A 25210-nucleotide genomic window follows, 5' to 3' on the forward strand; every position below is an offset into this window, starting at 1 on the left:
TTGAAGTTGTCTTCGACAAAATTGTCTTCGTCAGAAATTCTCTCCGAAAAAATTGTCTTCGTCACAGTTGTCTTCGACAACATGGTCTTCGACGAAGTTGTCTTCGGCGAAGTTGTCTTCGCCAGAACTTCTCTCCGACAAAATTGTCTTCGTCGAATTTGTCTTCATTGAAAATGGTCTTCATCAAAAGTGGTCTTCGTCGAATGGGTCTTCGTGGAAGTGGTCTTCGTCGGAATTGTCTTCGTTGAAAATGGTCTTCGTCAAAGATCAGACCGGTCTTCGTGAAAATGGGTCTTCGTCGAAAAGTCTTCTTCGATATGGTCTTCGTCGAAAAATCTTCGTCGAAATTATCTTCATCGAAGTTATCTTCGTGAAAATGGGTCTTCGTCGAAGAATCTTCGTCGACATGGTCTTCGTCGAGAAGTCTTCATCGAAATTCTCTTCGTCGACAAGGTCTTCGTCGAAATTATCTTCGTCGAAGTTATCTTAGCCAAAATGAAAATGATCTTTGTCGAAGTTTTTCTCCGACAAAATGGTCTTCGTCAAAGTTGTCTCCGACAAAATGATCTTCGTTAGAATTTCAAAGTGGCATTCGTAGAAATTCTCATCATAACTGGACTTCGTCAAAGTTCAAAGTGGTCTTCGTCGGAATCCTCTTCATCGAACCTCTCGTCGTCAGAATGGTCTCTGTCGAAATAGTCATGGGCTTTTGGGTTCACAAAAAAAAAGTCCTTCGGTGCAAAATGCCGAGGGCAAGGAAAGTCCTGTCGCGCGAAAAGCCGAAGGCAGGGAAGTCCTTCGGCGCAAAATGCCGAGGGCAACGAAAGTCTTGTCGCGTGAAAAGCCGAAGCAGAGAAGTCCTTTGGCGCAAAATGCCGAGGGCAAGGAAAGTCCTGTCGCGCGAAAAGCCTTAGGCAGAGAAGTCCTTCGGCGCAAAATGCCGAGGGCAAGGAAAGTCCTGTCACGCGAAAAGCCGAAGGCAGGGAAGTCCTTCCGCGCAAAATGCCGAGGGCAAGGAAAGTTCTGTCGCGCGAAAAGCCGAAGGCTAGGTGTGGTCCTCTCGTGCTAAAGAGCCGAAGGCATCCTAAGGAAAGTCCTATCGCGCTAAAGAGCCGAAGGCACCCTAAGGAAAGTCCTATCGCGTGAAAAGCCGAATGCTAGGTGTGCTCCTCTCGCGCTAAAGAGCCGAAGGCACCCTAAGGAAAGTCCTGTCGCGCGAAAGCCGAAGGCTAGGTGTGGTCCTCTCGCGCTAAAGAGCCGAAGGCACCCTAAGGAAAGTCATGTTGTGCGAAACGCCGAAGGCAAGAAAAGCCCTCGCATACGAGAGGCCAAAAGTGTTGAATACATTGACCTCTTCGGTCAGAAATTGGCGTCTTTGGTCAAAGGCCTTCGTCAGAAGTTGAGATCTTTGGTCAGGGTCTTCCTAACAATTGACCTCTTCGGTTAGAAATTGGTGTCTTTGGTCAAGGGTCTTCATCATAAATTGACCTCTTTGGTGAAATGTCTTCGTCATAAATTGACCTGTTCGGTCAAGGGTCTTCGTCGCATTAGTCTCTGACGAAACCATCTTCGTCGCACTGGTCTTCGTAGAAAGACAAAATGCCCTTCGTCGAAATGGTCTTCGTCGCATTCGACAAAACCATCTTCGTCGCAATGGTCTTCGTCGAAAGACAAAATGGTCTTCGTCGAACTGGTCTTCGTCGCATTAGTCTCTGATGAAACCATCTTCGTCGCACTGGTCTTCATCGAACGACAAAATGATCTTCGTCGAAATGGGCTTCGTCGCATTAGTCTCTGATGAAACCATCTTCGTCGCACTGGTCTTCGTCGAAAGACAAAATGGTCTTCGTCGTATTCGACGAAACCATCTTCGTCGCAATGATCTTCGTTGAAAGACAAAATGGTCTTCGTCAAAATGGTCTTCGTCGCATTAGTCTTCGACGAAACCATCTTTGTCGCACTGGTCTTCGTCGAAGTGGTCTTCATCGCAATAGTCCCCGACAAAACCATCTTCGTCGCAATGGTCTTCTCGTAAGACAAAATGGTCTTCGTCCCTTTGGTCTTCGTCGAAGTGGCCTTTGTCCAAATGGCCTTCGTCGAAATTATCTTCGTCGAAGTGGGCTTCATCAATTTGGCCTTCGTTGAAAATATATTCATCAAAATGGCAATGGCTACGTCAAGGTTTTACAGAATTCTACGTCAAGGTTGAAAATATCTTCGTCGAAGAAAGAGTATCTTGTCAAATATGCACCGAAGCTCTATCCCTCTTCGTCGAGCGAAAAGGGGAGTCATCGGCGCGTAACAAGTGATGACGCTTGAAAGAAGTAAGCATGAGTTGCACGTCTTGAATGGGTCCCGCTCCTCTTAGCTTCACTTCCAGTACATTAAAGTCATCCACTGCGCAAAGCTAAAGGCAGAGAGACCCTATTGCGTGAAATTGAGAGGCTTAAGCATCTTCATCCAAAATGGGCTTTATCACTTCTATGCTGCCTCCACCACGAACCCCGGACAAGAGGGGCTATAGTGGGGCTAGGAGCCTAGCACCCCTGGCGAACAAGTATTGCCCGGTGCTCGTCATTTCGGCTTCAACGACAACGACAACTTCGGCTTCACCCTCGTCGACAGAGTTCGGCTCGAGGGGCTCGCCATCTACCTTCGGCGTTGATGACGTCGCCTTCGCCCTCATCGACAGAGTTTGGCTCGAGGGGCTCGTCGTCTACCTTCGGCGACGACAACTTCGCTTCCGCCGACAGAGTTTGGCTCGAGCGGTTCGCCTTCTGCTTAGGCAACAACGACTTCGGCCTTCACTTGCGTCGGCAGAGCTCGACCCGGGGGGCTCGCCTTCGACTTCCGCGACGGCGACTCCGGCTCGCTTTTCTATTTCGGCGACGACGAAGTGTGATCCGAAGATACGATGAGATTCATCAGGCGTGAAGGGTGAGAGCACCTGGGATCCAAGGCTCTGAAGTCATAGATGGATTTGGGCCACTTCTTGTATATTCAGCTACTATGCTTTGTTGTACCTATCAAACCAAAGTAGCTGAGGGGCTACTGTTGGGGGAATGGCCCAACCCATGTTGTAAATGGGCCTCATGTGATGGCCCAAGGGCCTATTTGTAAATGTTGTATTTGTCAAGGGGCCGGGAGCAAATTGCCACCTCCCCCCTCCTATATATATATAGCTGACCCAAGGGGTCAAAAGGGGGGCTCTCTCTCTTGAGATATTGACACTTTCTCCCTCTACTGCTTGGCGGACTCTCATCCCCAACAGACAGCATAAAAAAGCCCAAGATTCGGACAAAGATTTAATGAAAATCCACAAACATACGGAGAGAACAAAGCACTGGATTTCCGAGTGGATGATAAGGGAACCTTGTGGTATAAGGATAGAATTTGTGTGCCCAAAGAAGGGGACTTCCGGCAATTGATCATGGACGAGGCTCATAACTCGGCATATTCCATCCACCCAGGGTCCACCAAAATGTATTTGGATTTAAAACAAAAGTATTGGTGGAATGGAATGAAGTCGAACATTGCCTAGTTCGTGGCCCATTGCGATACGTGTCAAAGGATCAAGGCTGAGCACCAGAAGCCAGCAAGATTACTACAACCCCTGCATATCCCAGTTTGGAAATGGGATGAAATAGGAATGGATTTTGTGGTAGGATTGCCCAAGACCCAGAAGGGTTATAATTCCATTTGGGTAATAGTGGACCAGCTCACCAAAGTTGCTCACTTCCTACCCGTACGGACGAACTATGGAGGAGAAAAGCTAGCCCAGCTCTATGTGAATAATATAGTAAAGCTGCATGGTGTACCTAGTAGAATCGTCTCAGATCGAGGAACCTAGTTCACCTCCAAGTTTTGGAAAAGTCTGCATAAGGCCATCGGGACCAAATTGGATTTTAGTTCGGCCTATCACCCATAGATTGATGGATAGACTGATGGATAGACCTATGGTAAAGATTGGGAACAAAGTTTACCCTATGCAGAATTCTCATACAACAACAGTTATCAGGCCAGCTTAGGCATGTTGCCATTTGAAGCTCTCTATGGGAGAAAGTGCAAAACCCCTCTAATGTGGTCAGAAGTAGGAGAGCGTTCATTAGTTGGACCAGCCCTCATAAAAGGAAGCAGAAGAAAGAGTAGCAGAAATCCGCAAAAAGTTGAAAGCAGCCCAGTCTAGACAAAAGAGTACGCGGACAAGAAGAGACGAGAAATAAGTTTCAATCAAGGAGACTTCGTCTATCTCAAGGTTTCACCCATTCGAGGGACCCGAAGGTTTCAAGTACATGGAAAGTTAGCCCCTCGGTACATTGGACCGTACCAAGTGCTAAAGAAAGTCGGAAGAGTAGCCTACCGACTCCAACTACCAGAAGGGATGTCAGACATACACCCGGTGTTCCATATTTCACAATTAAGGAGGTGTTTGAAGGTACCCGAAACAGAACATGTGCCAGTAGAGGCGATAGATTTGCAGCCAGACCTGCGATATCAGGAAGTACCGGTCAAAATTCTGGACACTCTCACAAAAAGAACAAGGGACTCAGAAGTACGGATTTGCAGAGTGCAATGGAACAGACACGGAATATAAGAAGCTACGTGGCAACGCGAAGATGCTCTGAAGAAGGAGTTCCCCATCTCTTTAAGAACCAGCCGAATCTCGAGGGCGAGATTCATTTTAAGTGGGGTAGGTTTGTAACATCCGTAAAAATTCATCCAATTAAATCACTCGCTAAAAATCATTTTCAAAATCTTTTTCGTCGATGAGCTCAAATCCTTTCAAAATCTTTTTCTGTCCGAGCTCCTAACCTCCCGAAATTTTCTCCCGGCATTTCGCCGTTCCGACACCAGTACCGATCGCTGTCTTGTCTCTCTGTTCTTCCCCGATCTACGTGCATGTTGCTATTCGGCCGAACGCCGCGGCACACACGTGGCCAACCGCCGCCGCGAATCCCGCCGCGCCTCTCTCTCTCTCTCTTTCCTTTTTCTTTTTCTCCATTTTCTTTTCCCTTTTCTTTTTTCTTTTTCCCTCCTCCTTTCTTCTGCTTCTTCCTTCTTCTCTCCTTTCCTGCAAGCGCGGCGCGCCGAGCGCTCTCGACATCGGCGCCCAGCCCCCCGGCCACCGCCGCCCCCACTTGCACCACTTGCGCGTCCTTCCTCTGCCGTGCCATCACTCCGCCACCACTACGCGCCACCGCCCTTCCTGCTCGCCTCATCGCCCGTGCCCGCCCCGGCGAGCTGCCCTCGCCGCACACCGCCACCACTTGCGGCCTCTCCCTGCTCGCCCGTCCCGTCTCACTGTGCGCCGTGCCCCCTTGCCTGCCTCGACGCGCGCACGCGCCCAAGAAGCATCAGCAGAGCTCGCACGGAGCCGAGCTCTCGTGCAGCACGCCGCCACGCGGCACCTCGCCGTTGGCCGCTGCACCACCCCTGGGCGCCGCCCCCCCGCTACGCGCCACCGATCACCCCTACACGCTGTCGCCTCAGCACCACCACGCACGCTCCGCGATGCTAAAATGGCCCCACCACCATTAATCGCCCGCCCTCGAGCTCACCGGCCGGCCACCGCTCTCCTCCCTCCTCCTTGCTCCACCCGGCCGATAAGTAGGCCCTCCACCGAGCCCTCCATCCCCATGACTCGCCCACCACCGTGCACCTCTCTCCCTGGCCTCCCAGCGCCATCGCCCCGAAGCTCCACCGCCGCCTCCCGCCGGCCACCGTGGGCGCGCCTCCCCGCTCCACCCCAGCCCGAGGTAGTAGGGGGAATAGAACCCCCTCGCTCTCCTCGTTCTTTTCCCCCACCTCCCGGCCGCCGCCACGCCCTGGGCCGCCGGCGAGGGCCGCCGCCGTACGCCCCCCCTCCTCTGTTCTGTTCGGGAGAGAGGAGGAAGAAGGGCGATTTTGCCCAGAGCCCCTCCCCTTTTCCTCTTTTTCTAGAAGAGCCCTTCCACTCTTTTAATTCTTTTGCAAAAGAAGCCCTCCCTTTTTCTATTTTTGATAATTAGCCCTCCCACCATATAAACATAATTTTAAATAAACCCCTGCCCCTTTCTGGAGTAACACAAATATTTTCAAAAATTATAATCAAGTCCTTCCAGCCTCAAAAATATTTACAAAGAAGCCCCTGAACCCCGATTTAGCTCCTAAATGCCTCTTCGACCTATCATTTCATGTGCCAAAAATCCTCCGTTTGCCCCAAAACTTTACTAAGCTATTTCTAACATGATTTCGGCCGTGCCATTAGAAAACCACCCAAAAATATTACTCCTATCTCCATATCTTAATTTTTTTTCCGATTCGACCTCAACGATAAAACCTTTATTTCTTTTTCTTTATTGTGTGCCTGTTTGTGTGCGTCGTAGATCACGGTGTGAATGAGGGAGAACCCGTCGACGAGCAGTACCATGAGCAAGTGTGCTAGGACCAGTACCGCAACCTCGAACCCAAAGGACAGTACTTTCCGGAAGGTTTTGTGAACGGCAAGTTCAATCTCATCCTTTGATGCATATTTTGTCCCAATTTTATAAACACAACCTACTGGCCTGTTTTATAAAACTGCATATGCTTTTAGTGCTAAAACATGGTGGGATAGCCACCCCTTGATTTGTTTTAACCATTCCTTGACCACCCAGATTGATGTCTACATATGATTCGTTCTGTGTGGATGTTAATTACTGCAAGAATTGCTTAGGACCTTATACTCGTTCTACTACACATCAAATGTGATTATTTATAAAAGAAAATGTGTGAGCGTATGGGAAGGGAAAATGGTGGATTTGTTGAAAATAAATGAAAGACGTATCTCGATGAGATGGATGGCATTTCTGTGTGAATTGCCAGAAGGTGTGCTCGTACCTGTGTGGTTGAGCAAGGTTGGGAGATATCCATCTTGTCACAATTAAGGACCGAGTTGATGTGTCATCTTGCCTGACTCAACTATCATGCAAACCACTCGACCATTGTGTGTGGCAACGGCTCAGCATAAACCCCACTAGTTAGTTTGATAGCCATCAGGAGGGCTGAGAGCAACGGGTGATCAAGGAGAAGGGATAAGCTCTGTGTGACTTATGCCCCGGTTAAACCTCAGTGATATGTCAATGACCGCTTGGTGGATCCCGTGGTGGCTAGTCAGGTCTAGCTAAGGCGGGTAATGGCTTTGTTGGGATCTGCACCAACACTAAGGTGATCGTGCTGTGGTACCCCGCTTGTGGGTAAAGTTGCACACCTCTGCAGAGTTAAAAACTTATTTGAATAGCCGTGCCCACGGTACTGAGCAAGTTACGGTTTGGTCACATAACTAGTGTTTCTTCTTGGAATGGTTGGGATGGCGTGAGTTGTTTTGGTAAGGTGTCCGGCAGCTGTGCTGTGTGCTACGGCGGATGAGGAGTCCGGTGGCAACTTTTAAAATCTTGGATCCTGTGTGGATCAACCCCACCGGTTAGAAAAGAATTGTTTTAAAAACCTGTTTCAAAATAAACCCTTGAATGTGTTAAAATTAGCTTTCCGCAAGTTAAACCCTACCTTATCCTTGATTTATCCTGTGCATGAACTCTATTTATACCCCCTCTGTGGGTGTGGTTGGACTTGCTGAGTACGTTTGTACTCACCCCTTGCTTAATTTTTACAGAGGAAGATCCAGACTTTGTTCCTGAGGATGTTGAGTAGGGGTTTAGTTCTGCACCCAACCTTGCCTGTGGATAGGTTCACCCGCAGGAAGCTTCGTATGGCACAAGACTCTGATGACCTCTTCGTAGTTAATATCGTTGTTTGGGTTTTAGTTGTTATCCTCGCGATAGTGGCGCTTCATTGCCCATTACCTCGCAGAGTTGTACGGTGATGTACCATCAGATGTAATAAATATATTATCAGCCTCCTGGGATTGATATTTGTATCACATTTAAGTCACCTCTTATGAGGGGACGCTTCACGGGCCGAGGTCGAGGACGATCGAGCGTGACGGCGATGGAGCGGTCGAGGAGCGCTCGAGCCGACGCGGCGCGTTGTCGGTCGGGGAGCACACGGGCGGGATGGCACGGTGGCGGTCTTGGACAGTGGTGGCGTCGGGCGGGACGGCGGTGCGCGAGGTGGACGGTGGCCGGCGACGACGACGAGAGGGGATTGAGGAGAATGAAATCGATCTAAGTCCTAGAGTATATATATAGGAGGGCAGACGGCCTGGTACTAAACTTGCTCCTGGGACATTTAGTACCGGGCGCTACCACGGCCCGGTACTAAAGTGGACACTTTAGTACTGGGCCAAGGCTCTGCCCGATACTAAACCGCCTCCACCGGCGGGAAAATTTCATGGAGGCAGTTTAGTACCGGGACAAGGCCTTGCCCGGTACTAAAACAAAAAATATAATATTTTGCAGTCATTATTTTGGTAATGGATTATGCTTTTCTAATGTGTAAAAAATTGATAAATGCATTTAAAATATAAGGATATAATATTTTGAACTTGCAAAATTATTGTATAGTACTTTTCATTATGAAAAATTTGTAGAATATAGGTATATGCATATAAAAATTATTTTATTTTCCTTTTAAATGTTTTTGGTGTGTGACATATTTAAAAAAATTAATGAAAATGCTAATATATGTTATTTAGATCAAGAAAAATAGTAATTGTGGAGTAGACAATGAAGGGGATCATGTTGAAGATGCAAACACAGAACGAGCAATTAATACATTGGTAAACAATACTAATTGATATTATTAGTGACCACAAAAAATATATATTATTACATAAATCACTTGATCAAATGAACAATAAAATAAAACATAATGGATACTATGACTCAACATTATTTAATGGAACATTTACAATATTCCTTTTGACGAATGTCCCTTGGTCGTGATCGTGGCGTAAATAAGGAGCGTCCTCTTTGGATAACAAGATGCTTGGGTCAACATCAACCGAGAACGGCTTCTGACTTGTCCGAAAATATCCTCAACTCCAATGATTTTTCATTTTTCTGGAAGAACTATGTGGCGTTTTGGCTCGTCGTCAGACTTGGAGGTATTCTTCCTAGGCTTGCTTGACATGTCCTTCATGTAGAACACACCTGTGCGACATCCTTTGCTAGGACGAATGGTTCATCTTTGTATCCAATCTTTTTGAAGCCACAATTGTCATTCCATACCGGTCTATCGTTACGCCGCCTCCAGCTCGGTTCACCCATTGGCACCGAAACAAAGGAATCAACAAAGGACCATATTCTAGTTCCCATATCTCCTCTATGATTCCGAAGTAGCTGTCCTTATTTCTATCATTTCCTATTGCGTCCATAAGCACACCACTATTTTAGTTCGTGCCCTTTTTGTCTTGAGCTCTTGTGTAAAATGTATATCCATTAATCTCATACGTTTGGTACTGCATGATTGTCATTGATAGGCCCCTTGGCAGCCATTGAAGTTGCTCTACAATCGTGCCGTCACCCATCAATTTTGCTCTAAGCCAAACAGCAAAGTTAACTATGTGATGCCATGTAATCCAGGCCTTAGACTTCCCTGGGTTTTTAGACCGTATGCTATTCATGTGCTCATCCATATATGGAGCCATGAGGGATGAATTTTGTAGAACGGTGAAATTTGCTTTGCGGATTTCACTTTCTGGGATGTGCATATTAGATTTCTTCCTTAATATGCCCTTTCCCTTCAGTCTCCCCTCGTGGCGTGACATGGGGACCCCAATTGGATTAAGATCATCAATAAAGTCAACACATCCTTCTGGCCGAGAACGTTTGCGAACATACTTCTTAAGAACTGCCATGTATCTCTCGAAAGGGAACATATTGTGTAGGAATACAGGTCCCAGAATATTTATCTCTTTAACAATATGAACCAAGAGATGTGTCATAATATTAAAGAACGAAGGTGGAAACACCATCTCAAAGCTGACAAGGCATTGCACAACGTCATTCTATAGTTGTATGAGCTTCTCCGGATCTATTGCCTTCTGTGAAATTTTGTTGAGGATAGCACATAACTTCACGATTGCCAATCTAACATTCTCAGGTAGAATACCTCCTCAACGCAACTGGAAGTAATTGTGTCATCAAGACGTGACAGTCATGAGACTTTAAATTTGTGAGCTTTTTCTCCTTCATGTTTAATCTTCCTTGTATATTCGACGAGTACCCGGATGGTATCTTTATACTATTCAAGCAATCAAACATGCTTTGCTTCTCTTTACTGAGAGTGTAGCTAGCAGGACGTAAGTAGTGTTGTCCCTTCTCTCTTTTTTCAGGATCTTCTCGTTGTTTCATTTCTTTCAGGTCACGTCTTGCTTCCAGTGTATCTTTTTCCTGACCATAAGTACCAAGGAAACCTAGTACATTCACGCAAAAATTCTTTGTCAGGTGCATGACGTCAATTGCGTTGCGGACCTCCAAGACTTCCCAATAAGATAGCTCCCACAATATAGACTTCTTCTTCCACATCGGTGCATGGCCGTTTTCATTATTCAGAATTGGTTGGCTGCCGCGACCCTTTCCGAACAGTACATGAACATCCTTTATCATCGAGAAAACACGCTTTCCATCACGGAACATAGGCTTAGCTCGAGTTTCCGGTTCCCCTTTGAAATGTTTCCCTTTCCTTATCAAGGGGTGTTCTCAAGGGGTGTGTGCATCGACTAAAACCTGACCTAGTTCGTCAGGTTGTTGTTCTTGTGTAGCATTTGCTTCTGCCTCATGCATTGGTTCATCTTCAAAGGCACCCGCTTCATTCAAGTGACCCCAATCTAGGATGTTATCATCGTCATTATCTTCTTCATTGTCTTCTATTGGAACTCCAAGTTCACCGTGCTTGGTCCAAAGAGTATAGTTATCCATGAAACCCTTTTCAAATAGTTGGACATATAGAGTATGTCGTTTTGAGAAGTCCTTTTGATTTTTGCAAATGTGGCATGGACAGAACATGAAACCTTTCGACGACTTGTGGGCCTCAGCAGCATCGAGGAAAGTTTTAAGACCGTTAATCCACTCCATTGTGCACCGTTGGCCTACATCCATTGTTGATCCATGTACAAATAATATATTTTCGTTGGATAAGCAATTTTGTAATAACAAACATTTTTATTACATCCAACACAATTTATTCAACAACACATAAGTCTTCAACCATGTAGCATGATTTAGTCAACAACACATACATAGTTTGCATTCGAAAACGAACACAAATATCCCAACAACCATGCAACTTAAATATTCGCACAACAACACATAGGTTTTCAACTGTGGGAACGCATAATGCTCTGACGGATTTCTTGCTGGCGCAGAAGAATTGAAGATGGCGGAGCTGGAACCTCCGGGTTTGGTGGCGACGAACCGTAACGCCGCAACAAATACTCAAGATCAAACGGAGGTTCCTCGCCCCTTGCCACACATTCTCTATATTCTTTTTCCAAATAATGGAGCACTGCCCTATGAAAAGCACTAGGTTTCTTGGACCGACGACCTACTGGAGTTGTGCCCTTCTCTCCAGAAAGACAATGATCACCCCCACCGGCGCCACTCCCTCCAGCTGCTGTAGCCATATTTTACTGGAAAACACTTTTATTTTTCACTAAATATAAATTCTTACAATTACAATACAAATATTAATTACTATTACAATTACAATGATTAGATTAATTACTCTTACAAATAACAATGAAAACATATAAAAAGACGAAGAATTACTCTCACAATTACAATTAAAATATGTACAATATCCTCATATTGGAGTTTCACAAGCACTTACCATCAAATCTGAAATGTAAACAAATTAGAGTTGCAATTGATGCATTAGTCATCATTGTGTGCCGTGCAATGTCGCAACTCTGTCTAAGCCCTTATTCTTCGTCGCTCGTGGCCTCACCCTATCTAAATAATGAAGGGTCTAGAAAGAGTTGCGACATTGCAGGCACGATGTGACTAATGACCCAACTGCAAACACTAATTCATTTACATTTCACACTTGCTGGTAAGTGTCTATGATCTCACGATTACAATAAAACAATAAAACAATAATTACAATTACAATAAAACAATAATTGCTCTCAAAATAACAATTAAAGTGTACCCTTGTTACCACCAAGTCTAAAATGTAGATAAATTAGAGTTGCTATTGAGCCATTAGTCATCATTGTGTGCCTTTCAATGTCGTAGCTCTGCCTAAACCCTTGTTCGGCACGATATGACTAATGCCCCAATAGCAACACTAATTCGTTTACAGTTGACACTTGGTGGTAACAAGTATACATATATAAAAAGGACATTTGAAATAAATCTCTAATTAATTGAAATAAATCTCTATAACTCCTAATTATTTTGACACCCTTCAGTTTCAAGAGAACACTCTTTTCAATATGCAGAAACCATCTAGAAGAACAAAAACTTTATTTCGGAAAATGTATATGTCAGCAACCTCGACCCTACGGTGATGACACTGCCTTTCGGGGGGACACGGTGCGGTACAAGTAGGTCACCAATAGGCCAGTCGCAACACCAACATTTACGGTTGATACGAACACAGCACTTGGCACATGCAGCATGCTCATTGATATGCTCTCAGTGCAACAACGACCACACTGACTGCGCCAAATGCTGTGTTCGCATTAACCGAAAATGCTGGTGTTGCGACCAATCTATTGGCGACGTCCTTATAGCGCATCGTGTATCCCCGAAATGTAGTGCCATCACCGTTGAATGGAGATTAACGACGTATACTTGTTTCGAAATAAAGTTTTTTAAGCTTCTATATGGTTTCAATGTGAGCCTGAATAAATACATCACTAGAGTGTCAAAATAATCCATCCATAATACAAAAAATTCTATTATACTTGTTTCAATAATTCATTATAAAAAAATTACTTTCCATATATGGACATATATACAAGTAAATCACATGAACTCTCTAAACTCATTCTAAAAAAACTCTCTAAATCACATGGTCATATATATTTCAAATCATTGCATAAATCAAAGAAATGCTCATTCTCACTATTTCTAAATTTTTTAAATTTCTCTAACTATCTATGGAGCATAAAACAAAGCTGAAGACCATCAAAAAAGAGAGGATGAAGTTGCAAACCTTTGGCGCACTTGGATGAGTGCAAATATCACAAAAAAGGATAAAATGGCGGCACCACTCTAATATGAGAGAAGAACCGAGCTCGAGCTAGCTCTTTGGTGAAATGGGCGCTGGCTCGGCTCGGGGAGGAAGAAGCCCCGATTTATAGTGGAAGCATTAGTATCGGCTGGTGGCTCCAGCCGATACTAAAGCTCCCCATTTAGTACCGGCTGGAGCCACCAGTCGGTACTAAGTTTCCTGGCGGCCATTTAGTATCGGCTGGTGGCTCCAGCCGGTACTAAATTGTCACTAGCCGTTGCAGGCGGCTGTCGAGGGCTGTCGGTGGCACACTTTAGTACCGACTGGGCACTAATCGGCTCCCATGGGCACTGTTCTTTTGGCCCGGTACTTAATTTGCACGTTAGTACCGGCTGAAACCGTGACTAGTACTAACGGCCACAGACGAATTTGCGCTTCTCCAATAGTGCACGGTCATCGGTGCCACGACCCGCGAGCCTAGACTCGTAGTAGCACATCTAGCACTACATGAGAATCTATTATGTATAAAGTACTACACGAAGTAGATTTGCAAATCTTTTCACAGATGGGTGCAACTTTGTGCGATGAATCTAATGAGCCTAATTAATCCATAATTGGTTACAGTAATGCTACACTAACAATCCTTTAATATGCGGTCAAAGGTCTCATGAGATTCATCTCTGAAGTAGCGCAAGTGTTGTGGAGTTAGTTTTGTTAGTTTCTTTTATTTAATATCCCTAATTAGTGGTAAAAGTTGGCTACAGTACTCTGTGCTAAAAAACCGTACCAAACATGACCCTTAAGGCTCACACGGCTGTCGGAGCCATGCTGCTAGGACCGTGTACCCGTACGATCGCCGGGGCCGCACACTGTCGCGCCCGCAACACAGTAACACCGGGGCTGAGTGAGAGAGAGGGGAAGGAACGGGTAGCTCTAGCAGAGGACCATATCCTTCAAAGATAGTAAAATCGTTTTTTGACGTGCCATTTAACGGTGGAGGGAACTTCATACTTCATGCAGCAAATCATGGTGGTATTTGGTATTAGGTCTGGACATTTTTCCACCAAAATTACCGAACCAAACCCAACTGACCCGAACCGAATTGAATTGTTGGTTTTTCAGTTTTTTTCGGTTTGACTTTAATTTGCTTTTTTATGAAATTTGGTGATTGGGTTTGAGTTTGGTTTTCAGTGCGCACCGAACCGAACTAGCCGAACAACCGAAATTACCAATTCTAGGGCCCCCAATATCAGCCAGTGCAGCCCTCCGCGGCTTAAGGTTAATGAACCATGCACAATATATACTTGTCTCCAATCCCTAAACCTTATCCTTTCAATCCTCCTCCTCCCCACCGCACGTGCACTGACCAGCCGGTGGCGGGCGGCCTCAGTGCTGGACTGCACTGCCCACATCTGCATCTCGTGGAGCCCTCAACCCTCAGGCACTCTATACTCCACACTCTTTCCGAGCACAGAGCGTGCGGTGTGAGATTGGGCGGCGCGGATGCGCACGCAAGAGCCTGGTCAGGCAGCGCGTGCGTGCGGGGCCGTCACCAACCGGCGCCGGCAGCAGCACTGCAGGAGCAGGCGGCAGGTGTTGGCACGTGGGCAAACGACGTGAACGGCAACCTAGCAGAAGCAAGCAGCAGGAGGAAGCAGCGGCAACACCGGCCGCAATAACCGAGGAATCATCCGATGTATGTCATCTTCTACTTCTTTGATCTGGATGCTTGCTACTCCGCGAATTCCATCTTTGGAGTGTTGTTTGATTCTGTCATGCCCCTCTTTTATTTGTAGATAGGGGATACTAAAGAAACCGTGGCAAATCAAGTAACTGAAGTGATGATAGATATAGACAAGGTAGATGAGCATCAGCCTGTGGACGTAGAGAAAGAAGTCTTTGTTCTGTCAAAAGTGAGCTTCGGTTTTGTTCAGTGCCACCGAAAAACCGAACCAAGAAAGTGATATTTTTGGTGTCAGTTTTTGGTTTTCTGGAAGAACGATCAGTTTTAAATTTCAAAAAATTGAATGGCCAGTCCTATCTGCCATCCAACGTCAACAACAGACTCAGAGAGACTCACGAATGCAGGGCTGGGCGGCCGGGTAGCTGCAGCTCGTGTTCAATGACGGGACCTTGGAGCTCAAGGCAAACACCACCAGCGGTTGGATTAAACACCTTTTGGGGGCCGGCGCCCGCGCTACAAGATTCAACAGTTTTACCGAGAGTTTGAGTTGAGTGGGCGAGAGGGATCAATTTGTTTAATATTTATCTTCTCTAATGGACGACACTAGCGGAAATCGACTATACGCCGAGTGCAAAGGAGTTTGCCGAGGGCACTAACACGGGCACTCAATAAAAGACATATTTGCCGAGTGCACTGGGTGAAACACTCGGCGAAAATGAGGCACTCGGCAAAACCATGATTTGCCGAGTACCTTAGGCATGACACTCGGCAAAAAATATATTTGATGGCAACCATGTATTGCTGGCTTTGCCGAGTGTCTGCGGCACTCGGCAAATAAGAGGAATTCGGTAGTGCGAGAGTGGTTGGGGCTCGAGAGTGTAGTTGATTTTTAAAAAATCAATGACCGACTAACCTTTACCGATGACAGAGAATGAATCAACACATCACCGTCGGCCACTCAATGGAAACTCTGGGCAAAAGTGCTGAATCCAGTAGGACGGTGGGTGGGGATCAGGGGAGGACCATTTGCCTTGCCACCTAGAGCCACCGGTGGAGAAAAGGTCTATCAGTGCCGGTTGAAAATGAGTTTACTAGTTTTCCAACCGGTACTAGGGGACCAAGATTAAAAGTTTTAGCCTTCGCCATTGGGAAAACATTACATGGTACAAAAGTCTCTCTTTGGTATTGGGTGAAGGTAATCGGTACCAAAGAATTTTTGGTAAAAAAAAATTAAATCATAGAAGAGGCCCACACACGCGCCAGTTCCATGTCAAAAGTCACGCGAAATATGCGTGCGTGCAGCGGTCAGAATTCAAACTTAGGATTCCTTGTCTTCCGTGTATCTCCCTTACCATCTCAAATATACAGTACTTGTGATGGGAAGAGAGGTATTTTTCTTTTGAAGTAACCCATGGATGACCCTTTAACACACCACCTATCAGACCCGGGGCAGCAAGACTGCTCGCAGGCGAAGAATGTTCTAGAATAAGGGATAGCGCATGATATGTACCTTATCCTAATATAACTACCCGAATAGGCGTAGAACTTGTCAAAGTATAAGGAAACTACCCGATTCAATTATGGTAGGACTCCAACAGTACATGGCTAGGACTTTTCATGTAACTCTGTTCCCCCAAACTATATAAGGATGGTTAGGGATCCCCTCGAAAAACATCAACCCCATACAACCTCTAAGGCAATACAAACAATCACACAGGACGTAAGGTATTACGCACCTCGCGGCCCGATCCTGTCTAAATCTTTGTGTTCCTTGCACCATCGGATTCTAGAGCTAGTCGATTCCTTGCCTACAATCCTACTGCTAAGGGTATCCCTGAGTAGGCTTGGCGGCTAAAAACCGACAGCTGGCGTGCCAGGTAGGGGAGTCGGTGAGTTCAATAGCGAATTCGATGGCTGAATCAAGGGACGCCAACAACATGCCCAAGGGCACGACCTTCGTCTTCAGTTCCTGGGCTTGTATGGTCGACGGGTCAGGCGACTTCACTGGCTACCTGATCGCCCCCAAGGAACCAAAAACAAACATTGATGTCCAACTCACCGATTCATCTACTGAACGGCGAGAAACCATCAAATCAGGTTTCACCTGCCTCCAATTCGGAAGGTGCTGGGAATTATTTGACTCCAACTCGCTTAGGTGAGCCAACTGAGCCCAATGAGTCCCCCAGCTCTGAAATTTTTCAATTTTCCGAAACTCAGAAAATACCTTATCTCAAGTCAATTAAGCGTCCTAGGGTCGACAACTCCGAAGTACTTGACGGAGTTGATCGAGTTTCACGATCCATCATGGGGTGCATCAAGCTCGCAGAGTCCGCCCTCGGTCCAACCAAGATGCAGCAGAACCCAGAAAACCCAAACCCACGATGTGCTCGGACGGGCGACATGCTCTCTGGGATCGATCAAGTCGATTCCATGCTTCTCGACTGCATTAGCATGGCTGAGGGTACTCTCCAACATGGAGATTCCATGAAACAGGATTCGACAGGAAAGTCCTGTGGGAAACCCGAGAAAGCAAACCCCCAACTTGATCGAATGTGACTGCCTCTCTCAGGGACCCCATAGGCTTCCTCGTCAAAGACCGCTCACAACTGGACACATGAACCCACTGATTTCTTTGATCCTCTGTTTGATCTGGACTTTGATGAGTTCATGGAAAGTCTTGATAACCTTGAACCCTATGATTATCTTGAAGACTGGTCGAACGACGTTGACTTGTTTATGGAGGCAATGTGCCATCCACCCCACATGGCCGACGTCCTTTGGCAGGAAGCCAAACTCAAGAAGCCAAACTTGATCGGATGGGCGACCCTATCTGTCAGTGTTTTACAGCCGGGTCTACCTAGGGATACACTTAGGTAGAGAGATGATCGTGGGAGATCGCTGAGATAAAAAACACGATGGTACAAGCAACATAAGGGTTAGACAGGTTCGGGCCGCAGATGTTGCGTAATACCCTACGTCCTGTGCAGTTTGTATTGCCTGGGACGCGTAGAGAGGAAGTCTCTATGCATTGGAGGTTTTAGCTAATGCCTAGATAGATGAGAGGGGGTCCCTGCCCGCCCTTATATTAAGTCAGTTTATCTCCTAGAGCTTATACCTAGTAGTTTCCATCTAATCTGACTGGTATAAAATACAGGTGGTTACATGCTATACACAATATCTCCTACCCTACATCTCGCACAGTACCCTGCCACATGAGATATCCTGTGGCCCGGGGTTTGATAGGCCCCCGAGCTCTTCATAGCCGAGTAGTCGCAAGTCTTCGAGTACTTTGGAACCGTCGTCGAGTAGTTCTTGAACTTCACGTGGATCATCTCCTCCGAGTACTTCAAGGGCTGCTCTGAGGCTGCGAGGTGCTCTTGCCCAAGTGGTCGCACTCCTTATGGAGTAGCTCCCGAGTCTTAGGTTGAATCAAAGAATCAGGCTGAGGGTCTCTCTAATATTTTGCTTACCCTTAAAAGGATAGAAAAGAATAAATCATTTATGACACATATCCTGCAACCCCCGAGACTTGACTCTAAATCCCATGATTTGGAATTAAGGATCTAAGTTCATGGCATTTTTCTTACTTCGGTGGCATAAACAAGCAAGTCGAATCCAGTACCTAAATGATCCCATGTTTTGGGAATAATCCCTAAAAATGTGATTCAGATAGGTACACTACATCGACTAGACCTGACAACGCCTCCTCAAAGTAAGTTAATGGTTGGTTTGTAATGCTTGTGTTGAGTCACATGTCAATTACTGTTTAACGGAATCTGCCCAAGTGTGCCCAGGAACCTTGTGTTGTTAGTGTCACGGGCTAAGTTCTGTCAGTCTTGCAGCCTCTATCAATAGTTTTTTTGGCTTGTTTTAGCGTCATTATCCAGTGGATAACATGGCTCTACGTTGGTATGCCACTCTGAATAACTCCGGTCCACATGATACGAGTAGTTTTTTTCTCAGCAACTGGTGCTAGAAGAAGACTCGTGAGCGATAAGGATAGTTTTGTTTATCTAGATCTCTACTATTACAGCATCCACCATCATTGTTCTGGGCATCTTGTACCTGTAGGGACAAGGGTGGAAGAAACTTCAAGGAGTTCAATGATCTGGTTGTGTCATATTCTTGGGTCTTCCAAGATGGAAGCTCCCATGAAATGGCATGTTCGGTAAAGGGGCTGAATCTTGTTGCAACATATCCAGGGGAGAAGGGAAGGCTCCTTGTCAAGATGAAAGAAGAGGACTTGCGAGGCTCTTACTGTAATTTGCCTCCTTGCACTTGATATTTTTCCTTTTTGGATATGAATATTTTTATTCCCAATCTAGGAATGACAAGCTTTACAGCTTTGTAACGGTTAATAGCCGATGTACTCCATGTAAGTTATCGTGTTTTCCAGGATCGAGTTGATTTGTACCCTATTATTGTGGGCCCTCTTTTTTGAAATGTAATCTCAGAAAAAATATTTTCGAGTAGATTGATAGCAACCGAGCTCTTTGCCTTTGTTCCGAGATTTTGGGATAAGGTTTCCGAGCGTCATGGTATATTTGGTAACGGTTTGAGGATACGGCTCTCGAATTTTGTGACCTAATTGCGTCTAAATAGGGGTCCAACCTTTTGGGGCTCCCTATATTTATGGTCTTGCCCCTGACTAGGCTTATAAATCCCAATCTGGTGGCTCTTGGTTTTTACCTTCGCTGGCTTCACTTTCCTCCGCCGTCGTTTCCTTCGCTGTTGCCTCCTTGTATTCCAACCTTGTCTGCGAGGTTGTGAGCCTGCGCCTGCATCCCCCGAGCATCAGAGATTCTGAAGGAGGTCGAGAAGGGGAAATCCACAGGCTCCAAGAAGGGGGAGGAAGGGAAATGCAAGTGCGAATCGTCGGAAAATGCACCATGGCCGTAAAGTAAGTGCTCTTCTGAAGATTTGGAAATCATGGAGAAAAGGTTTTTCTTGCGGTTGGAAGGGGAATGCCCCTGGCAGAGTGCCGTGGGCGAGTGTTTCCCAGCCCCCGAAGATTTTGAGGTCATTTTGTTTTCCTATGTTCTTGAGCACAGGCTTTTAATGCCAGTTAGCGGGTTTATGGAGGGGCTTCTTTATTACTATATGTAACACCCGGTTTATAAAAGAACATAAGCCGAGCAATCATATACGTGCCAGGATCAAGTCACACGTATATACAATAGAATGAACAGTATATCATAGCACATATCACGAATAAGACGTAATAAATCGAAATACGAATGCTATTTATTACAATAATGACAAAAATGTCTGATACAGCGGAAGCGAAGTACAAAATACGAATAAAGCTCTCCGAAGCTGAAGCAGGGCGCCACAGGGACGTCGACTGGGAGACGAAGCACCTAGAAGTCCTCGTAGTCCTGGTAGCGCTGGATGAACTCCCTCGTGTCGGCAGGAACTGAGCAGCAGTAGCGTAGCCAAGAGGAAAAAGTAGAGAAGAGGCAAGAGTGAGTACACAACTTGTACTCAACAAGTATAACACAAACTATGAGGCTCTAGGCTGGCTGACTCAACTGCATTAGCTTTTAAGTGTTGGCAAAATTTTATTAAAGCTATTTACTACGAGTTGATGAATTACCATTAACCCAGTTACATAGTAATTAATCAGATTTAATTATGATACTATTGAGAAACCAAACCAAAACCAAACCACCAAGGTAAACCCCGAGAAGCACCTCCCTCGTCGGAAGGAGATAACTTCACTAATCAAAAGGAGGATCTGGGCCGCTCATAACCGTGAGCACGGCTAGTATACCAGTTTTACACTCTGCAGAGGTTGCACATCTTTACCCACAAGTCGTGAGCTACGCCAGTTGTTCATCACACTTCCTTAGGTGAGATGGCCAGCGACTCACTACGAGGCCTTTAAAAAGAATCTCGTTGGTAAGGCGTAACCGCGAGAGTTAGGTCGGCGACGATGGGGCCCACCTCCGGGGGTACAAGCACAGGAGCGCAATCCAAGCACAGACCAAGCCGGAGGAGCAGGGACCATTGAAGCTTACTACTCTTGCCCCGCAGGTAAGTTACTCCAAACCAAAAAGATCTAATTATTACGCCAAGTCTATCCCATTCTAGCCTTGTGGTAGCGCTGTTGTCCCAGGTTGTCGCTCTATGAACCGGTCCTTATGGAGAGTGGCCAACCAAGCACTAAGCACCGTGCTGGCCCCCTAAACCATGTTTCTACAAAAACATCTTTTAATGAGACGTGAGCCACTCAAGCCACACAGAGTGCCACTCTCAGAATTAAGTTCAAGTAAACCATTAATCAAATTAATTAAAAAGGACCAGAGTGTGTTTTAGCGCAGCAACCTAGCACAACTAACCAAAATGCAACCCAAAGGTATATATAAAGGATATAAAGTGGCTAGGAAATCCTTAAAGGCATACAATATTAAAATGCAGTATGAAATTGTACTTAAAGATGATAGGTTGTTCATGTTATACTTGCCTTCCTCGTACTGCTCTGGCTGCTGCTCAAACTGCTCCGAAGACGGCTGCTCCGGGTACTGGTACTGGGGCTCCTCAACTGGATCAGCGTCTACTCACGAACACATGGCCAAAACAATGCACGAAATAAGCATACAAGCAAACACTAACAAAAACTAAGAAACAAAACAACAATACATGAAAACAGCGCACAAAACTACTCTAGAACTATTCTACGCGTTACAACGATCGCGTGGACATAAAGAACGCTAAAAACGGAGCTAAAACGCATAAACTAGGCCTAAAACAAGATTCAGGGGCTTATTTGTAAGAAAACTAAGGTTTCAGGGGCTTTTCTGCTAAAACCGAGGGCTGAAACGTAAATAACTATTAAATCTAAGGGCTAACGTGCAAAACCAAATGCCCTGGACGGCGGGTACTAAATCTAGAAAGGTCAGGGGGCTAAGCGCTAAAATTTGGGCCAAACTGTAATTATTTTTGAAAGCGCCTGGACTGCGGGTTGATTAGCAGAGAGTCCAGGGACTCTTTAGCAAAAGTACCGGCCGAACCGGTATCTTTGATCCCAGACCGTTGGATCTCGATCCGACGATTCGGATCTAGCGGGGATGCGATCTAATCTGGGCCCTAGGTTTCGGATCGGACGGCTCTTAGGCGATTGGGTGTGGGGCGGCGGCGGAACGCGCCGGCGTGCCCTGTTCCGCGGCGGCGCAGCATAGGGCTCGCCGGAGTTCGTCGGATCCGACGTTCTGGGGCTAGATTTGGCATGCGGTTTGGCCTGGGAGGTAGTACGCCTCATGCGTAAACTACTAGGGAACTTAAAGAAGCGCGGCAGGGCTGGGAAGGGGACTCCCGCCGACATGGGCGGTTCGGCGGCGGTGGTGAAGCGCCGGCAAGCGCGGCCGGGGCACCTAGGGTGCGCTACAGGTTCTAATCGCCCGTACAAAAGAAACAGGGAAGCAAGGGCGTGCTCACCGAGGCTCGGAGCAGTAGGGAGCGTGGCGCAGGGGAGGTCGACGGCGTGAAACGGCGGCGGGTCGGCGCTGGGTTCGGGGAGGGGTCGATGAGACGCAGCTCCGGCCTCCAATTCCCTCGAGCAGGTGCGCTGGTCGGCTGTGGTCCCAGAGAAGCTGTCAGTGAGGTCAAGAGGCCAGCGGCGGGGCTGAATCGCGGCGAGAATTCCACTCACCGGCGATGGGTCTCCGGCGAAAATCAGGAAGATGGCGCGGTGCAAGGGTGGATGCGACGTTCTAGGGCTTGGCGAGGGTTGCTGGATGAGGGTGGGGCACCGGAGAGGGTCACGGCCACTTAAGAAGGGTCCGGAGATCTTGGATACGCGTGCCCGTCGTGGACACCGCGGGGATTGCGCCCGGATCCGTGCGCGCGGAGAAATCGGATCACGGCGCGGTTCTGCGGGATTCAGGCTCGGGCGGAGCTTCTAGAAGGGGGACGCGCACGGGAGACTGCACAGTGGGTCCTACGGGGCCGGCGGTCCACGGCACAGCGGCGTCCGGGATGGAAACAAAACAGAGCAGGCGCGGCGTTTGCGGGCGGAGGAAGGGGACGGGTCCGACAGGCGGGCCCGGGCTGCAGTGAGGGGAAAGGCGAGGCGCGGCAGCGGGCGCTAACTGGTGGGGTCGGGCGCGCAGGGGGCCAGGAGAGGGAGCGGGCGATCGGGGGGCGCGGCGCAGGCTGACGGGTGGGCCAGGCCGAGCGGGCTGCTGCGTGGCCGCGCTGGGCCGCGGCTGGGCAGGCCGGGGAGGTGTGGGTTTGGGCCGGACGAGGGAGAGAGGTGGGCTGCGGGTTGGGTTTTGAGTTTTTGTTTTGGGTTTTCTTTCTATTTCTCCTTTTCTATTTCTAATCCAAACAAAGTTTGAATTCAAATTTGAATTTGAATTCAAACCACACTCAAATAAAATTATGCACCAGCATGAATGCAACAAAAATTTAAACCTATGATAAATTTTAATTAATTAAGGAACAAAAATTAGATTAAATGCCAACTAAACACAATAAACCTTAGAAAATTTAACTAAAGCCAATTAATTTATTAATAAATGCTGAAATTTAAACTAGGGTGTTACAGACCCTACCCCCTTAAAGAAATCTCGTCCCCGAGATTTAGCTGGGCTGGCTAGCAAAGAGATCTGGATACGTCTTCTTCAACTCATCTTCTCGCTCCCAAGTAGCCTCAGCTTCACTGTGATGACTCCACTGAACTCTGCACATCTTGATGCGCTTGTTCCGAGTAACCCTCTCTGATGTTTCCAGAATCTTCACCGGATGCTCAGTATAAGTCAGATCCTCCAGGACATCGACTCCATCCAGGGGTGCCTGCTCCTCGGGTACTCGCAGACACCTCTTCAGCTGAGATATATGGAAGACATCATGAACTCCTGAGAGGCTGAGAGGTAACTCCAGGCGATAAGCAACTTCGCCTTTCCGCTCTAGCACCTTGAATGGCCCCACATACCGAGGTGCTAACTTCCCTTTGACATTGAATCTACGGATTCCTCTCATCGGAGACACCTTCAGGTACACATAATCACCGACACTGAAAGTCAGGTCTCTCCGTTTGCCATCAGCATAGCTCTTCTGTCTGCTCTGTGCAATCCTCAGATTCTCTCGCACAGCCTGAACCATCTGCTCTGCATCATCTATGATCTCAGGGCCAAAGAGCTGCTTCTCACCGATCTGATCCCAATAGAGAGGAGTCCTGCACTTTCTGCCATACAATGCCTCGAAGGGTGACTTCTTCAGACTGGCCTGATAGCTGTTGTTATATGAGAACTCAGCAAATGACAGGCACTTATCCCAACTAGTGCCGTACTGAATGGCACAAGCTCTCAGCATATCTTCCAACACTTGGTTGGTTCTCTCTGTCTGCCCATCTGTCTGAGGGTGATAAGCCGTACTGAAGCGCAGCTTCGTATCCAACGAATCATGGAGCTGCTCCCAGAAACGGGAAGTGAACTGAGACCCTCTGTCAGATATGATCTTCTTGGGCACACCATGCAAGCAGACAATCCGAGAGATGTACAACTCTGCAAGTCTAGCACCGGAGTAAGTGGTGTTCACTGGAATGAAGTGAGCAACCTTCGTCAGACGATCCACTACTACCCAAATGGAGTTGTACCCTTTCTGAGTACGAGGCAATCCAACAATGAAGTCCATAGTGATTTCCTCCCATTTCCACTCTGGAATCTTCAAAGGCTGTAACAGACCTGCTGGCCTCTGATGCTTAGCCTTGACACGCTGACAGGTGTCACAAATAGCCACGTACTCTGCCACTGAACGCTTCATCCCATACCACCAGAAACGTTCCTTCAGATCATAATACATCTTCGTGCTGCCCGGATGAATAGAGTATGCTGTATCATGGGCCTCACTCAGAATCAACTTCCGAAGATCCTTCACATCTGGAACACAGATCCGGTTCTTGTACCACAAGGTACCATGATCATCCTCTCTGAAATGTGGGGCCTTGCCCTTCTTGAGCAACTCACGAATCTCCTGCAGCTTCTCATCATCTTTCTGATGCTGCCTGACCTCTGACTCTAGAGTCGGTACTGCCTCAAACGCTGCACTGGAGGTATGATGCAAGAAACCCAGACTCAACTGCTCGAACTCCTCGCATAACTCTGGAGGCATCTGGAAAGCCACGGCCATGTTGACATAACTTCTTCTGCTCAGAGCATCTGCTACAACATTGGCCTTACCCGGATGATAGTGAATCTCCAGATCATAGTCCTTGACTAACTCTAGCCATCTTCTCTGCCGCATGTTTAGCTCATTCTGCGTGAAAATGTACTTGAGGCTCTTGTGATCAGTGTAGATATCACACCGCTGCCCATACAAGTAATGCCTCCAAATCTTCAGAGCATGCACAACTGCGGCTAACTCAAGATCATGAGTAGGATAGTTCAGCTCATGCCGGCGTACCTGCCGTGAAGCATAAGCTATCAC

At 47.0% G+C, this 25210-nt stretch overlaps 1 long non-coding RNA gene across 1 annotated transcript; it reads left to right on the forward strand.

Annotated features, from left to right (window-relative positions):
• Positions 1-14425: 14425 nt before the first annotated feature.
• On the forward strand, positions 14426-15404 carry LOC120677284. Its single transcript, XR_005676246.1, has 2 exons — positions 14426-14794; positions 14895-15404. It is a non-coding gene; the product is annotated as an uncharacterized LOC120677284 (long non-coding RNA).
• Positions 15405-25210: the final 9806 nt, after the last annotated feature.

Source organism: Panicum virgatum, chromosome 6N (genome assembly GCF_016808335.1).
Source record: "Panicum virgatum strain AP13 chromosome 6N, P.virgatum_v5, whole genome shotgun sequence".
Taxonomy (NCBI): Eukaryota; Viridiplantae; Streptophyta; class Magnoliopsida; order Poales; family Poaceae; genus Panicum; species Panicum virgatum.